Source organism: Vulpes vulpes, chromosome 13 (genome assembly GCF_048418805.1).
Source record: "Vulpes vulpes isolate BD-2025 chromosome 13, VulVul3, whole genome shotgun sequence".
In the NCBI taxonomy this organism is placed as follows: Eukaryota; Metazoa; Chordata; class Mammalia; order Carnivora; family Canidae; genus Vulpes; species Vulpes vulpes.
Genome location: NC_132792.1, coordinates 49974034 through 49992848, shown reverse-complemented (window position 1 = coordinate 49992848; position 18815 = coordinate 49974034). Strand labels below are relative to the sequence as shown.

The 18815-nt window shown below is 34.4% G+C and overlaps 1 pseudogene; it reads right to left on the bottom strand.

Annotated features, from left to right (window-relative positions):
• Window positions 1-18006: 18006 nt before the first annotated feature.
• Window positions 18007-18135, bottom strand: LOC112932556 (U4 spliceosomal RNA; annotated as a pseudogene).
• Window positions 18136-18815: the final 680 nt, after the last annotated feature.

Below are 18815 nucleotides of genomic sequence, written 5' to 3'. Positions count from 1 at the left end.
CAAGCAGGGAGCGAGGTAGAGGGAGAGGAAGAAACAGGTGCTCCACTGAGCAAGAGGACCCTGGGTTTATTATGACCTGAGCCAGAGGCAGATGCTTAACCGACTAAACCACCCAGGTGATCCTCAATATCATCTTAAAATAAGTTTTTAATAGATGTTTATAAGAGGCTTGAATTACTATAATTTGTTTTTCAAATCTTCACTAGAGTATTATTGGAATTTTCTTTGCTCATGAAGTTTCTTCATTTTCTTAATTATTATCTGAGGTTCCAGGAGCTAAATTATTTTGTTTTTAATACTCTTAAGAAACAAATGACAAATTAAGAAGAAAAGGAGGGAGATCTATTTATTTATCTATTTATATCTGTCGAGACAAAGAGAATTTGGCTTTTTGGGTGTGTTGTGTTAATGGCTTAAGAGTTAATTTTTGCTCAAGATATTCCAAATGTAAACCTTGAAAACAGTAGGAGGGTCAAAATCAAAGATAGAGTAACAAAAGAAACATTTAAATATATTCACAAAATATTACTGTAAATGTCATATTTAAGACAGAAGAATAAAAATTTAAAAACAGACACTGATTTTGTGTGAAAGTATTTTTTAGATAAGATTAATATTAAATCAGTAGACTTCTGGTTCATAGGAGAAATGAGAAGAAAATGTAAGATTTCCCATATACCCCTTGTATCCACATCTGTATAGCCTCCCTTACTATTAACATCCCCTACCAGAGTGATGTATTTGTTACAATGATGAGCCTACATTGACACATCATAATTACGCAAGGTTTATAGTTTATGTTACAGTTCATTCTTGGTATTGTAGGTTCTATGAATTTGGACAAACTTAGAATGGTATGTATCTACCATTATAATACCATATGAAATATTTTTACTGCCCTGCAAATCCTTTGTGTTCCTCTCATTTCTTTTCTTCCCCAACACACAGAATCCCTGGCAATCACTAATATTTTTACTGTCTCTATAGTTTTCTTTTCTAAAAGTCAAATAGTTAGATTTGTGTAGTTTGTAGCCTTTGCAGATTGGCTTTTTTACTTAGTAATATTCATTTAAGTTTCTTCTATGTTTTTTTCATGGTTTGATAGCTCTTTACATTTTAACACTGAATAATATTCCATTGTCTGGATGTACCATGGTTTAAGCATCCATTCCCCCACTGAAGGACATCTCAGTTGCTTCCAAATTTTGGCAATTATGAGTAAATCTGCTTATAAACATCCATGTAAAGATGTATTTGTGGAAATAACTTTTCAACACCTCTTGGTAGATACCAAGAAGCATAATTTCTGGATTGCGTAGATTGTATTTATTTTTGTAAGAAGTTACCATATTCTCTTCCAAAATGGCTGTACTGGTTTTCATTCCTACCAGCAATGAATGAGAGCACCTGTTACTCCACATTCTTGTCCACATTTGGTATTGTCAGTGTTCTGGATTTTAGCCATTCTAATAAGTGTGTAACAATACCTCATTTTTGCTTTAATTTGCATTTTCCTGATGATAAATGATGTAGAACATCTTTTCATATGCTTGTTAGCCACCTACATATCTTTTTGGTAAGGTGTTTGTTAAGGTCTTTGATCCATTCTTTGACCTGATTGCTTGTTTTATTTTTGTTGCATTTTAAGAGTTCTGTGTATTTCTTGAGTAACACTTTTTGTTATCAGGTGTGTCTTTTTTCAGATATACTTTCCCAGTCAATTTGCTTATCTTCTCATTCTCTTGACATTGTGTTGCACAGAGCAAAAGCTTATAATTTTAATGAAGTCCAGCCCATTAGTTACTTCTTCTGTGGTTCATTGTGTGCTGTATGTGAAAAGTCATTGTCATACCCAAGGTTATCTAGGTTGTCCAGTTGTTCCAGCAACACTTGTTTTAAAGAATGTCTTTGTTCCATTGTATTGCCTTTCCTTCATCTTTCTAAGGTCAGTTGACTATATTTGTTTGGACCTGTTTTGGAAGCTGTCTGTTCTCTTTGATCCCATTGACCTTCTTGTCTATTCTTTCATCAGCAACACACAGTGTTGATCGCTGTAGCTTTATTATACTAAGTATTGAAGTAGGGTAGTGTCAGTCTTCCAACTTTGTTCTTCTCCTTCAAAATTGTGTTAGGTATTTTGGATCTTTTGCCTCTCCATATAAACCTCAGAATCACTTTGTCAATATCCACAAAATATCTTGTTGAGATTTCTTTTTAAGATATTTATTTATTTATTTATTTATTTATTTATTTATTTATGAAATAGAGAGCGAGCGAGCGAGCATGAGCAGTGGGAAGGGACAGAGGGAGAGGAAGAAGCAAAGCAGACTCCCCACTGATCAGGGAGCCTGACATAGGGCTCAGTGCCAGGAACCTGAGATCATGACCTGAGCCAAAGGCAGGTACTTTTAACTGACTGAATCACATAGGTGCTCCACTTGTTGAAATTTTTTGGGATTCTGACATGTTGACAATACTGACACTTCTATCTATGAACATTTATTTTGTTCTACATTTATTTAGTTCATTTATTTCACTCATCAGAGTTTTATAATTTTCCTCATATAGATCTTATACACATTTTGTTAGATTTATACCTGTTTTATGTTTTAGAAGTGCTAATGCAAAGGGTTGTGTTTTTAATTTTAAATTCCATTTGTTTATTGATAGTATATAGGAAAGTGAATGATTTTGTATATTAACTTTGTATCCTTCCAGAGACATAGGCAGAGGGAGAAGCAGGCTCTATGCAGGGAGCCTGATGTGAGACTTGATCCAGGACTCCAGGATTATGTGTTGAGCCGAAGGCAGAAGCTTAACTGCTAAGCCACCCAGGCATCCCTATCATCACTTATTATGAGTTTTTTTTGTTGATTCACTTGGCTTTTCTACATAGATAATCATGTCATCTAAAAACAAAGGTTGTTTTATTTCTTTCTAAACTAATCTGTGGACCTTTTACTTTTCTGTTATGTTGTATTAGCTGAGACTTCTAGAATAATTGAAATATTGTGGTGGGAGGGGCATCTTTGCCTTATTTCTGATCGGTGGGGAAACCTTCAAATTGATCTCATGACTCTGAGATCATTACCTAAGCTTAAATCAAGAGTTGGAGGCTTACTGATCTGTGCCACCCAGATGTCCCATGGACTCACACTTACTTTTAAGTAAAGCATAAATTTTAATTGTATAGAGTAAAACGTTTAGATTTACACCTTTGAATTATGAATCTGAGAGATTTCTCCCATCATGTTAGTCTGATATTAGGAAGCACTCAGTATTTAATAATGGCATAAATGTATAAATTGCATAAACTGAAGTTTGGGTAGGGTTAAATATACTTTACAGTCAGTGTGGGTGAATTGGAATAAACCTTTTTTTCTACATAAATTTAGAATGTTAGAAAGAAAACTCAGGGGAGAATAAATGATGGAGTGATAGATCTCAATCCTGGCTGCTTGCTAGAATTAGCTAGAGAAGGCTTATATAGACTAGTACTTGGGATTAACCCATAAAGAAGCATGATCTCTGGGGTTAGGGTCCCAAATGTCATATTGTTTTAAAACTCTTTGAGTGATTTTGATATCCTGGCATTGTTAAGAACTCTTATTTCAAAGAAACAAAGCATATGATACGATATATATTAAATGTTTTGGGAAAAAATTACTCAGCAGCATTTGTTTCTTTAAAGAAATGTTTTTTTTCAATAAGGATGGATGTCTTAACCACTGTCTCACAGTTATAGATGCTATCAACTGCTCTCACACAGACATAGCTGAGGAGATGAAAATGTTGCTTTCTTGTCACATTTTATATATAAAAAAGTAGGATTAGACAATTATATGTTCTGGAAGACAATGTTCTAATGTCCCAAATCATTGTAGGCATATTCTCCTTTGTAGTTCTTCACTGCAGTAGCGCTCTTTTCTTATAATCTGACTCTAAATTGCTAGGGAACGTAATTTCTGTGAACCATGCCACAGAAAATAACACAGCATCATTTAGTCTTGCCTGTGTGTTTGACTAAAAACTGTGTCTTTAAATTTTTTTAAAGATTTATTTATTTATTTATTTATTTTTTTTAATTAATTTTTATTGGTGTTCAATTTACCAACATACAGAAAAACACCCAGTGCTCATCCCGTCAAGTGTCCACCTCAGTGCCCGTCACCCATTCCCCTCCAACACCCGCCCTCCTCCCCCCTTCCACCACCCCTAGTTCGTTTCCCCGAGTTAGGAGTCTTTATGTTCTGTCTTCCTTCCTGATATTTCCCAACATTTCTTCTCCCTTCCTTTATATTCCCTTTCACTATTATTCATATTCCCCAAATGAATGAGAACATACACTGTTTGTCCTTCTCCGACTGACTTATTTCACTCAGCATAATACCCTCCAGTTCCATCCACGTTGAAGCAAATGGTGGGTATTTGTTTATTCATGAGAGACGTAGAGAGATAGGCAGAGACATAGGCAGAGGGAGAAGCAGGCTCCTTACAGGGAGCCCAATGCAGGACTCAGTCCCCGGACTGGGATCATGCCCTGAGCCAAAGGCAGACAATGCTCAGCCTCTGAGCCACCCAGGCATCCCTGTGTCTTTAAACTTATACTCTTAAAAATGAAGTACAAAAAGATTTTAAGAGATGATAGTTGAAGAGACTTCTTATTTATGATCCTTTTAATTTGATAATTTAGATACAAAAACAAAAGAAAATGTAATCTGGTTTTTTAAATCCTTACCTACTATTGAATCTTTTATGAGTTGATTAATGTAATAACATTATTTTAGTTTCTTAGTTCTATAATGCAATAATGAAGAAGCTTGTTTTTTAGCTTTAGTATTTTCAGAAAGCTATTATTTGTGGAAGGAATGGAAAGACTGGCGAGGTGATTCTAAGCATCTAGATAATTACATTTTAGTTTTCCAAGATAAAGAGATTGGTTAGATTTTTTAAAATCTTAGGAAGACTTGGGGTGCCTGGGTGGCACAGTTGGTTAAGTGCTCAACTCTTGGTTTTGGCTCAAGTCATGATCTGAGGGTCATGATCTCAGGGTCATGAGATCAAGCCCCCTGTCCAGCCCCTTTCGAGCTCTGTGTGGAGCCCCACCTGGGGTTCTGTGCTCAGCCAAGTCTGCTTCAGATTCTCTTCTCTCTCCCTGTGCCCCTTTCTCTCATAGACTCTCTCTCTCTCTTTCAAACAAACAAACAAACAAACATACAAACAAACAAATAAATCTTAAAAAAAATGAGGGTGCCTGGGTGGCTCCGGTAGTTAAATGTCTTCCTTTGGCACAAGTCATGATGGTCCCCAGGTCCTGGGATCCAGCCAGGTCAAGGCTCCCTGTTCAGGGGTAGTCTGCTTCTCTCCCCTCCCTCTGCCTCTCCCTCCCTATGTGCTCCTCTCTCTCTCTCTCTCTCTTAAATGAATAAAAAGTCTTTAAAAAAAATAAAATCTTGGAAGTATTTAATCTTAATGATAATACTAACTAAGGCCAGCAAAAGCAAGTTCCTAGAGAGTTGACTTAATTACACTTTTTAAGTATGAAAATCTTCACTTTCTCCTCCTCCTCCAGCTTCTCCTCCTCATCTTCTTCCTCCTCCTCCTCCTAATCATTATCATTGTTATTTTTTTCTTATGAGTCACTATGATTAACAAGAAACTTTAGGGACAGGGAGTTTTTGTTCAACTAGATATTTTAGAAGGTGACTTCTAGGAAGGATGAAATAAGGAAACACTGAGCAAAATCTTTATAACGGTGTAGTAGTTATAGATTTCATAGGCAGAGTAATAAAAAGCACCAAACAAAAATTATAAGTTGGACTTCAGTAAAATGAAAAATATTTCTTTTTCAATAGGTATCATTAAGAACCTTACGATTCTTCAATCATTAAGAAAGTAGAAAACTAAGTCTCAGATGGTGAGAAAATATTTACATTATCTATCTCTGACCAAAATCTTCAGTCTGGAATATACAAAGACTCGAGAAGACAAAATAAATTTTAAATGAAAAACTGGTACAAGAGACAAAGAAGTACATTAAATATTAATAAAAATGTCAATACAGCAGAAATATATAATAATTATAAGCATTTAAGTATTTGTGTCTGTATGATATAGCATCTAATAACATACCATCAAAATATATGAACCCCAAGCTCATAGAATTGAAGGGAGAAATAGGCAGTTCTACAATACTAGTTGGAGACTTTAGTACCCTAGTCTCAATAATGGATAAAGAACCACATAGAAGATAAGTAAGGAAATACAGGACTGAAACCACCTAGATATAACAGATTTATGCACAATACTGTACCCAGCACAAAATACACTTTCTTCTGAAGTGCACATGGAACGTTTCTAGGATAGAATATATGTTAGATCATACATTAAACCTTAACAGATTTACAAAGATAAATACCATACAAAACTCTTAAAGGGCTTTTGAATTCTCTGATTCAGAGGACAACCATTATTTAAAGGTGAGTTTTCTTCTACTACATTAAAATGTGGTACTTTCCAGAGAAAACATGTATATACAACTGTATACCAAAATGCACTCACATTCACAAACACATGTTATTCCTGGGGGAAAAATTGCTAGGTTAGGATTTAATTTTATCATTTTTTCTTATAAGTTCATCATGTTTGAAAGGATTAACTTCCTTTGTAAAATTTTTGAAGGCAAATTTAAAACAAAAACTATAATTTGATAGTAAGGTAACATAGGTATATAATTATATAAATACAATTATTATAAAGATAAAAATTGTGTTGAGAAAAGATTTACCATGTTCTGTATTCTAAGAAGTTTTATGTAATAATCCCATTCTTTTAAGAAATAGATGAAATGGATAGTATCATTATCTCCATTTGTAGATGGAGAATCTGAAGCAATATTTGGTTAAAGAACTTTACTTAAGGTCAAATAGATAAGTGTTGGAAGGTGGAATTTGAGGTATGTGTCTGAACATTTTAAATATTAGTATTTTAATAATTATGTTCTTGCAACAATATTAATTTCCTTAACTTAAGATCAGAGTATTTAGGTCTGTTATGATAGTGATTCTGTGATATTTATTGAGTCATAGTCAACTATGTACTCAGTTTTTATAAATATGCTCTTAAGATATCTATTGTATCATTGTATATTATATGATTTTAAAGCAAAATCATGTATAAATCAAAAAATTTTATATTTTCTTTAGTCTGTATCCTTGCATCTTTGGTTTTTGAATGATCAAGCATTATAGATACTGTGGTGGTATCTTCCAGTAAGATTACAGATTTTTGGATTTCTTTTTGAATTTGTCACTTTTTTTTCTTTATATGCTTTGCTATCAGGTATGTAAAAATTTAAAAAAATTTACAGTGAAACACATCTTTATTATGTATTGACATCTTTTTTTTAAAGATTTTATTTATTTATTCGCGAGAGACACACAGAGAGAGAGAGAGACAGAGACACAGGCAGAGGGAGAAGCAGGCTCCATGCAGGGAGCCCAATGCAGGACTCGATCCTGGATCCTGGGATCACAACCTGAGCCGAAGGCAGGCACCCACTGCTGAGCTACCCAGGCATCCCTGACCATTTTTATTTTAAAAAATATTTTTTCTTTACTATTGCATATTTCTTGGCTTACCGAGAGTTTAAAATTTTTTTTTTCTTTTGCTGGATTAGACATTTTTTTTTTGTTCTTTCTCTCTTTAGTCATTAATCTTAAAATGTATGTATTTTCTATATTCCTCTCCTTGCAAAACACCACAATGTGTATTATCCACATCTATATCTGTATCTGTTTACTTCAGAGCAATACCTGATTCTCACAACTCCTTAACTTTGATTATTCTCTGCTATCTTCAGGGTATTTTAAAGATTCCTTGTTTTGTTTCTCTAAATTAAGCACCCTATTACCATTTTCTACAATCAGTGTTACTACAATTTGTGCTCCTGTTTATAGTATTTTAGTGCTATGCAACTTTATTTTGGAATGATTTCCTTTTTCTTAAAGCACCTTCCTTAGAAATTCCTTCTTGAGGGTTAATAGAGATAAATTCCTATCTGAAAATGTTTCTTTTTAAGATCTTTTAGCTATTTTTTTTTGGTCTTTGCTGTTTTGAATTACTACCTCCTGTGTGTCAGGGCTCTGTCTGTAGAAATCATGTGAAGCCTGTGTTACAGCAACGTTCTTCCGAGGGTCTTTGCTTTTTCTTCTTCATCATGTTTTCCTAGCACTAAGGATCCCTCTTATAATTCAATATTCTTGTTTTGGGCTTTGAAGATTATGTAGGTGAGGTTAAGTACAAATTTAATACCCTGGGAAAATATCCTTTTTTTTTTTTTTGGATGGTGGAAAAGAAATTCACTGAATATGTAGAACCTTAAGGACATCAACTTCATAGGAGGGTCTGTGTAGAAACACCTACCTATCCAAGCCAACTACCCAGTGTCTCAACTCTAGCTTCTTTTTTTCTTTACTACTCTGGCTTTTGGCTGTTTTAGATTTCCTTTACTTTTTACAGTCTTAGCTCTATATTTAAATATTTTATATTTTATTGAATTTTACATGGCATCTTTACTTGTTTTTGAGGTTCTGTGTTGTATCTGTTTTGCCATTTTGATTGAAATGTAACTATAAATTTATTTATTCTTTTAGCAATAATCTGACAATATGATAGATTTGCTTATAATTACACTATAAACAGAGAACAGGACCCACATCTCCAAAGGTTTAATAATTAGCATATCATGATTACATACCTGCAATTTTAGAAATCTTCCTGATTTCAAATATCTTATCTTGTGTTCATTTTACATGCCTATACCCATATTTATTTCAGGAAGTATGGTGCCTTCACATCCTACTAAACGTTTTGAGGATAGTCAACTAAGAAATGTCTAATTGCTTTGCTCTTTCTTGATTCCTACTGTTCCTTCAGGAGTCAAATAGTATCACTACTTGATTCAACAAAAATTCACTGAAAACTTATTTTAGCACCAATACTAGACTCTATACATGTAAAGACTCTTTTATTCAAAGTAAATCAATATTTAGATGAGTAAGTAGAGAATAAAACAAAAGTTTATAAAGTGCTGTGAGAATACAAAGGAGAAAGTCCTTAACTACAACTGCAAAGGCAAAAATAAAAAAATAAAAAATACCACAGAGATATCTTAGCTGAATTTTGAATAAGTTAACATGAACCCTTCATGAGATCATAAGTGGGGAGAGCTGTTAGGAGATAAAAGGGTAAGGGTGAAATCTTGGCGATTATATGCAGTTCTAAGACACTGAGCTGTACTTCATAGGCAATTAGGAACAATTATTTGGACTCAAGCAGGGAAATGTATAATCATATTTGCATTTCAAAAAGCATATGAAAGATGGAAGAATGAAGAGATTGGTGTCAAATGGGATTTGTAGTAGCTTCTGTGATACAAAGAGGGTCTGAAATTCTCCAAATTTTGAAAATGCTTGTTTTGTGAAGTTTTTGAACCTAGAACAAGAGATGAATGGGGATTTTATAACAAATTTTGAGTCTTTTAATCATTGTCATTATCACGAGTATTCTTAAGAATATTAAATATAACCAATCTATGTCAATAGATTGACATATTTTCCCTCATAAAAAGAAGCCTCCATGTTTTTAGGGAAGTATATTTCAATATTAAATAGGTTTGAATTTATTTAAATCTATCTAAATCTAGAAATTTGGGGGAAGTTTATCTCTCTGTCTGACATTCCACCATGGACCCTCAAAATAGAGATTTTTTCACTTGAGTCAAGATATTGTGTCTCTAAGAGTCCTTGTATCAGTAGTAGCCCTTGAAAAGCTGTATTTAAATATGTTTGTCCTTCTGAAAGATGCCTTGTAGGCCCAGCATTCATGGCCAGTTCTTTGTGGAAGCTATGAACAGAGCTTGGAAGCATACAGAAGGATGCCCACAGGATCCTTAATGGGATGGAATGGATCTATAGTGTGAAGAGGATGGAGGTAGTGCCTCTACCATTTCGCATGGAATTTGAACCTTGAGGTCAACTTGAAGTTATTTTAATAATATGGGAATAAAGAATATATTCAATTGAACAGTTTGATTTAAAACTTCAGAATTTAGATATATGGTGCATGGGCTTTAAAAAATCTCTTTCCATGCATCCCAGAATGTTAGAGGCAGACTAATGGGGGATTATTAAGGAACGTCTTTTACTTTACAATTTGTTCATCTGTATTTTCACTGTAATCACCTCCAAGCCAGAGAGTAAAATTAGATTAATGAAATTAGGACAAACTTCTAGAATCAGAAAACTGGCACTGGAGGAGGCTTTAGATTCTTTGCCCTTAATCTTAAACATGAGGTAACTGAGATTATGAGTTTTGTTCTAGATTATCCAGAAGGGTAGGGGCAAAGCCAAAACAAAAACCTAGGTACATAGGCAGCTTTATAATTGCCTTTTATCTTTTATTAATTAATGTATTAATTTTATATTTCTCTTAGCAGACTTCTTTATGCAAATAATTTCTTTTTAGGTCTTATCAAAAGTTCAGAAAATCAAAATCATGTCTGTGCATGTTGTAAGGTGAAGACTCAATGACTTTTATTGAAGTTACATGTTTTATTTTGTAAACAATATTATTCCTACTGAATCTGTGACTGGCATTTTTAAGGACTGTAAATGATATTAGCCAGAAGTTCCATTAATACTTATAGAAAGCATCTTATAAAATTAAAATTATGATTTTTCATTTACATGTTTACATAATTATTGGAGATTCCAAGAGAACATCTAAATGTAAACAACTAAAACCTCATATTTTATTTAGTGAATAATACACATTTTACAAACAAGAAAAACAAACATAAATCAATAAAAAATTATTAAATTAATTAAATTTGTGCTAATGTGTTATACTGGTTTTAAAATTGATAAAATAATGATATTGCTCCAAAATGAATAATCTTCTTCAGGAGACATATCTTGCAATTCTAATGTCCAGATGAAATTATTACTGTGACTGTCTTAATAGTGTGTAATTCTACTTTGGATATCATATCACATATATTTGAAATTAAGGACTAAAAACTGTTGCCCAGAAACTTACAGCTTATTTTCCATGCAAGTATCATCCAACTATTTAGCCATATCTGATTGCCCCATTCAATTAATTTAAACTTAATGTCCACTCACATTCGCCATTTATCAGATACTCATTTGAATTACAATGAGTAAAGGAGCATTGGCATTCATTCTGGAAAATACATCTTCTCAATGAAGGGCAAGAGGTCATGGGTGTAGAAAGGGTGCTTAAAAATGCATCATTGTAAAAATGAAGAAGAAACTATATTCAGAAATTGTCACTCACATTTAAGTATGATAGTATAATATAAAACTTTATTATCTGGATGACCCCACCTATTTTCTTTCAGTACAAAATTATCCAAATTATACAAAGGTGATCAACCTATAACTTTGATATCTTTTTATATATGATCTCCTTTAATTCTTTAAGGAAGACAAATAGGCAAGAAAAAAATAGAAGAAATGATAAAGTAAATATCCCCAGATTCAAGGTGTTGAATATGCTATTAATAGAATGAGAATCCGTTTATATCTGTTTATTCTATTGAGGTTGTTTATCCTCCATTAATTGGCACAGATCATCAACATAACTAAAACCTGAATTAAAATTTTTTTAACAAAAGCTAAGATTTTCCTAGTAATATTGGTATGTTCTTTTATTAAATACTCTGTACTTGTTTTTATTGTAGAGAGTAAGCAGCAGTTGGGCAAAATCTTTGAAAATTTGAGCAAAATTTTTGAAAAGAGTTTTGCTACCATACATTGGACAAATGATTCATGGTCGTGTAAATATAGGTAGAAAAAATAAAAGCCATTCAGTCTCTACTAATTCCAGTTGGTAGTAACTATACTAGCTTGATAAGGTTTACAGATCAAATCAATCTTAAAACTATTGGTTTGTGAGCTAAGTAGGTGAATACATAGATTTAAATAACAGGTAGAGGGACTTTGGGACCCAGGTATATCCAATCATGTGAAGAGCCTGACTGATTCTAATGATTAGGCAGTAGAGATTGTGATCTTTCTTGCTGTGCTCAAAGGCAGGACAAAGACAGTCACCTTGCCACTGAACACATCAACAATGGTTCTCAGAAATCATGAAGCAGAGACATGGTTCATTGAATTTGCTTTTAGGCAAATAATTTTCTATAGGTGAAGGTAAAAGTTTATCATATTGTATGTTCTTTTTAACTGACCCAACAGCCATGAAATCTATCAGGAACCATTCTTGTGACTCAGATGTGCTTAGATGCACAGCCCAAAAGAAATAGAAAGTTGGAGGAAGTGTAACTCTACAGTGTAAAACGTGCAGATGTCATCAGAATATTAAAGATAGCCACAAGGTATTTAACATTTCTCCTATCTAGAGGTGGATTCTATTTGTCTTTTTTTTTTTTTCTCTCCTTGAATGTGGGCTTCCATATGACTGCATTGAGCCATGCAGTATGGTGGAAAGGTAGCTATGAAAGGTCCAGGCCTTGCTTTTAAGAAGATTAGAAGCTCCCTTTGCCTTTTGGAGTCTTGGACTATCATATAAGAAGTTAGACTTTCCTGTGGAGTAAACAAATGGAAAAGCCCCAAGATTTGATGGGAAGAGGGCTCCAGCCATGCCCAGGCTTGTAGCTATCCATGCCAGTGCACCAGAGTTATGAATGAAACTGTCTTGGGCAATCAAGACAAGCAGAACTTCCAGTCGAATATCACTGTGTGACCAGAGTCAATACTACATGGAATAGAAGAATCACCGTAGGTCTCACTTGCTTAAGTTCTTGGACCCCCGAATTGTGAGATATTAAAATTGTTATTTGTTGTCACTAATATTGGAGTAGTTTGTTATATAGCAGTAGATAACCAAAAGATATGTTCATTTTGAATTTGATTTTTTTTAATGTAATGAATTCTCTTTATTGGAAAGAATACATGTGTAAATTCTAAGGCTAAGTACTAAGATATGTGTGTGTGTGTGTGTGTGTGTGTGTGTGTATTTTAATTAAAATTTGGAACAGACAAGAATGACCAGGAATACTAAGGGCAAGAACCATTTAAATGTGAAATTAGGAGAAGACCTCAGTATTAACAACAGTCTTATTGCCAGATGTATTAGTTATATTGATTGCAACTGACTGGCTAAAGAACACTTCTCTGTGATAAAATAACATTTTGTTTCTTCTAAATGATAGGTTACCTTTAATTATACAATAATTATAACTCATAATGGCATTTATTTTGTGCAACTACTTGCTTTTAAATACAGACCATGTAAGACTTTCTAAAGGTCTGTCTCAATTTGAATACTTTGTGGAAGTAAAGCATAAAACCTAAAGAACTCATGTTATATTTTACCCTAGTCTAATAGTAATTAACGAAATTAATGATTCATCCTCAGGTACCCATGATAGAAGTTACTAAAATTTCACTAAGGGAAGAAAATGATCAAAATAATTTTCATTTTCACCCCAAACACCAACTACAGTCAAGAGAGTGCTTACAGCTAAATGTGGCATGTAATTTTTAAAGTTCAGAAGTTTAAAAAGTCAGATAGCTTTCTCAGAATATATGAAGATATTAAAACTCCATTCAGAAATTGATAAAGATCAAAATATTGAATAGGCAGTGAAAGTTTTTATGTACCATCAAAAATTTTAATTGAGTCTTCATATAAGATATTCATTAGGTGACTATTTTTTATTACTTCAAGTGAACATAGTTACAATTAAACTGAGATAACCTTTCCATATCGGGATGGCTTATCCAGACTATTTGCGATTATGACTTGAAAGGGTCACCTTTATTCATGCAGTAAATGAAAGATGCTCGTATTTTGTCCCTGTCACTATTTCTTTTTTTTTTTAAATTAATTATTTATTTATTTATGATAGTCACAGAGAGAGAGAGAGAGAGAGAGAGAGGCAGAGACACAGGCAGAGGGAGAAACAGGCTCCATGCACCGGGAGCCCGACGTGGGACTCGATCCCGGGTCTCCAGGATCGCGCCCTGGGCCTAAGGCAGGCGCTAAACCGCTGCGCCACCCAGGGATCCCGCCTGTCACTATTTCATTGTTTTACCTTGGAAATTAATCACATCAAATTGACCCCTAAAGGCACACACCAATTGCAGAAGGAAAAGGAAAGTTTAATATCTCATGATATTTGTCTAGTTAGGACAAACACAGACATAAGTTGTACTTGAAGAATTCTTACGGTAAATTCATTCAAAATCTTTACTCATCAAAACCCAGGAGTTCTGGCCACAAGGTGTGCTGGTGATGGAGATTGAAATATGCTCCAGAAGGAGCAAGAAGAGTGATGCTATGGCAGTGCTGGCCAAGTAGAATGATCAGCCTGGGCAGCTACCACAGTTACACACACTGTGCTCTGTACACAACTGATCTGGGAATTGAAGGTGAAGGTTAAAGCCTATCTGCTCTGCTTGGCATTCTGCACACACAGGCACAGGTCTCATCAGCTCAGACAAAAAGAGATGTCCTTTTCCTTATAGGAGTTTCTCACAGTAGTTGTCTTTTTCTAACTCCTACAAAGATGACACTTTAATGGCAGTGGCCCTGGGTGTATCTTTCCCAATCATTGTGTCCAAACACACATCTGCATTTTTTTTTTGGTTTGATCTAGATTGAAGAAGGGATGAACAGTTTGTAAAGCAGAGACACTTGAATCAGGTGAATTTAGAATTGGTTCTTGGAAGTTTTGTGTAGGTGGAAGAAAGTTATTTTAGTCAGCAGCTGGATATTTCTGGAAAGAGAGAAGATCCAACTCTTAGTAGAAAGTGATAAACAGGATCTACTTGGAGGCTTGGCAACCAAAATTGGTAAGAGGGTTAGGGCAGTAAGGGGCACCACTCCCAGCAGGAATGATGGCAGAAGCTAACATTTCATGGTTTGATTCTTAGTTACTCAGAGACTGGGTGAGACTTGAGTGGGCACATTGCTTGTCTTAAATAAGATATTAAAAAAGTGAATATTAAAGCTAGAACAATAATTTTTTTTTGCCATATCCTTTAATTTGTACTCTCACACACCTTAAGGGTATAAATTTACTCTCCTAAAATATTAGTACTAATCACAATTGATTATTAAAACATTAAAAATATTAACCAATATTGACTTGTAATACTTTCCATTTCCCAAATACTGTGTTAAGTGTGTTATATTTATAATCTCATTTAATCCTTATAATCTCTGTGAGGGGAATGACACTTTCTTATTTAGTAATTTAGGAACCTGACTGAGGTTTAGAAAGGTTGGGTCACTGCAGACACACACAGAAGTGGCAAAGGCGAGATGAACCCAAGGTCAATTAAAAAAAAAATACATCATCACCCTAAGCTACCTTCTATGATTAGACATGTTTGGTGAAAACATTAAAATATACCAACCATGAGAAAGATTCTTCAGTGATTCTACACTGTATAAACTACAAATATTAGATAAAGTCTTAATTTGGGTTGTCTTGGAAAGAGTCGAGGATTCAAGTTCACATGGCTTACTTGTGTGGTGATCTCACGAAACAACACGAGAAAGTGACACAGGAAGGGACAGAAGCCAGTGAAAGACATGCGCTATCAAGTAAGTTACAGATGTGAACTTCTGACCCCACTGGAGAACTTGGGGAACCATTGTAGGAAATATTATGCTATGTGGGAAGGATAAAAGGTGCATTAGTTATGTGTCAGTTCTCACTTGATGCTGGTTGAAGTTATATTTCAGGGGGCATTAATTCTATAGCAGTTCTAGCCTGTCGTGTACAGAGCAGAGCTGGGCGGCCAGAAGAAGCCCTCAGTGCTGCTAGCTGAAGTTTGGGCCACTTGCACTGACGTTGTGGTAGCTCAGCTGACAAGATAGCACAATAGTAGCTACTGCAATTAATAGTCATCTGTTTCTTAATTTATACCTGAGGATTTTCCTGATCAACTTCTGGCAAATTATAATCTCTAAAAGTCTGTAGCATTTTATTTTTACCATTCTCATAAAAGTTACTTGCCATCATGATTTGTTATAATTTGTTTACAAGTTTTCACTCATTAAAAAAGATTGAAAGCAAGTACCACACTGAAGACCTGCCTCTGTGTCTTCTTTTTAGGCCTTTGATATTTATAGTCCATCTGCATTTGATCCTCTTTTTCACTAATTTATTTGGAAGTGTAAGCCAAGATTCTGTTTTTGAAACCCTTCTTTTATTACACTGCATTATCATAAATCCTTACTTAGATGGCCACTAAATCGCTTCCTACTCTGACTTCAATTCTGAGAATCAGACTTGCGTTATAGTTCAACATTTGTCCTTCAAGATTTTGAATCTTGGGGATCCCTAGGTGGCTCAGCGGTTTGGCGCCTGCCTTTGGCCCAGGGCGTGATCCTGGAGTCCCGGGATGGAGTCCCGAGATCGAGTCCCACGTAGGGCTCCCTGCACGGAGCCTGCTTCTCCCTCTGCCTGTGTCTCTGCCTCTCTCTCAGTCTCTGTGTGTCTCACATGAATAAATAAATAAAATCTTTAAAAAAAAAAAAAGATTTTGAATTTTATCGGGCTTTAAAATCAGTCTGTTCAAAAAAATAAAAAATAAAATAAAATCGGTCTGTTCATTTTATGTGGCCTTTTCCGGATGTTTTACTCCACTCACCACTTTTCTCTACCTTTTCTCTTCTCTGTGCCTCAGGAGGCTGCTGTTCTACATCAAGAGACCTCTTTATTTTCCTACATCTGGTTGAGTTCTGCCTTTGGGGAGAATTGCCAGGGATCTCATGAGAGAAAAGATAGAAGTCAGGAATTCCTTCTTACCTTCTGGGTCCCCATTGGCCAGCTGAGTCCTGCTCCCCTTCAGAGACTGAGTTCACCTGGCTCTTTCAGTCTTTTAGTTCTGAAAAGTGCCTTCTCCTTTCTTCATTTCAGGCTTTAGTCTTAGCAGAGGCCCATTGTTTCTATCCCAGATATATCAAACTCTAACTGAAGTTTTATCCGCTCTTTGGTACATTTTTATGAGTGGTGGATAGTCTCAATTAAATTTTCCTCAAATTATGAAATTTGAGCATGCCATTTGTTTCTAAAGAATATGCCAGACTGATAAACCAAGTAATGAATACTTTTTTTTCCTCATAATTATGTTATTGTCTTGCCAGTTTTAAAAAAGAAAAAAAAGTCTTGAATATCTTTCTTTCTCTGTTTACTTTGGATTACCAGTCAATTGCTGAATCATACTTATTCTGAACATAAACTAACTGTTTTATCTTGTTTTTTATCCTTGTACTTTGTAATATTTAAGTCAACAAAATAAGTTCTATACTGTGTCTGCAAATTCCAGTTTCTAATCTTTCCAGTATCTTGTCTGTACTTCTGAATTATAAAGTTTGTCATATTTTCTTCAGGGTCCTTAGTAGACTTTTTAAATAAAAAATAAAATGCATTTCTAAAATAAGATGTTCCCTTTAAATATTAAAAAAAATTCTGTACTGCTTAAATTATTTGTGCAAAACTCAGTGCTGAAAAATCCTGAAATTCAGTATATATCTGTTTTTTGTTTTTACTTTCCTACTCATTTAATCCTCCCCTCTTTTATTTATTTATTTTTTAATTTTATTTATTTATGATAGTCACAGAGAGAGATTTAGAGAGAGGCAGAGACACAGGCAGAGGGAGAAGCAGGCTCCATGCACCGGGAGCCCGACGTGGGATTCGATCCCGGGTCTCCAGGATCACGCCCTGGGCCAAAGGCAGGCGCCAAACCGCTGCGCCACCCAGGGATCCCAATCCTCCCCTCTTTTAGATTATGATTTCTCTTCATTCTTTGATGGTAAATTATTTTTTAATTTAAAAATATTTCCATTAGGTCAAAATAATTAAAGAGATATTTCCACCTAACATTTAAAATCTCTTATATTTTCTCATATCTTATCAGTATCTCAGAGCAGTAATTTTTTTCTTCTGACTGGATATCACAATCAAAATAGGGAGATATGTTGTTTTTGTTTATAGTTTCAAATTTCTATTAGCAATAATTGCGCCTCGGATAAACCTCATTGGCTACAATACTGACACTGCGCAAAGCTATAGTTTCAGATTTCTATTTTTAAGTCCTTTTTTTTTACACTTTATTTTTAAGTTCATTAATTACAGCAGAAAAAAGATACTACAAAATGATAGGAAAGATGACGTACCAACAATACATAGCAATTAATTGCTAGATATGTCTAGCAATATAGTTTGGGAATGTATAAAATAAAAACTGGTAGAGTTATAAACAGAAAAGGACAAATCCACAACTATGTATAAAGCAAGAAGTTAATGAATTATAAGCAAAAATTTACACACATCTATTAGAAACAGATGAGTCAAGTGTATTAATCCGTTTTTTAATTTTATTAAAAGAAGTTCTTTTACTTGAGTATGGTTGGCATACAACACTACATTAGTTTTTCTATTTTTCTGGTTTTAATTGTGATTCTATTGCCAGAGATTAGGATAAAATAGATCTAACATGGTACTTAATATCTGTAATTTCTGGGATACCTGGGTGGCTCAGCGGTTGAAGTCTGCCTTCCACTCAGGGTGTGATCCTGGGGTCCAGAATCAAGTCCCGCATCAGGCTCCTTTCTGGGAGCGTGCTTCTCCCTCTTCCCGTGTCTCTGCCTCTCTCTCTCTCTCTCTCTGTGTCTCTCATGAATAAATAAATAAAATCTTAAAAAATATATATATGTGTAATTTCCAAAAATTCTTTAGTATATGTGTC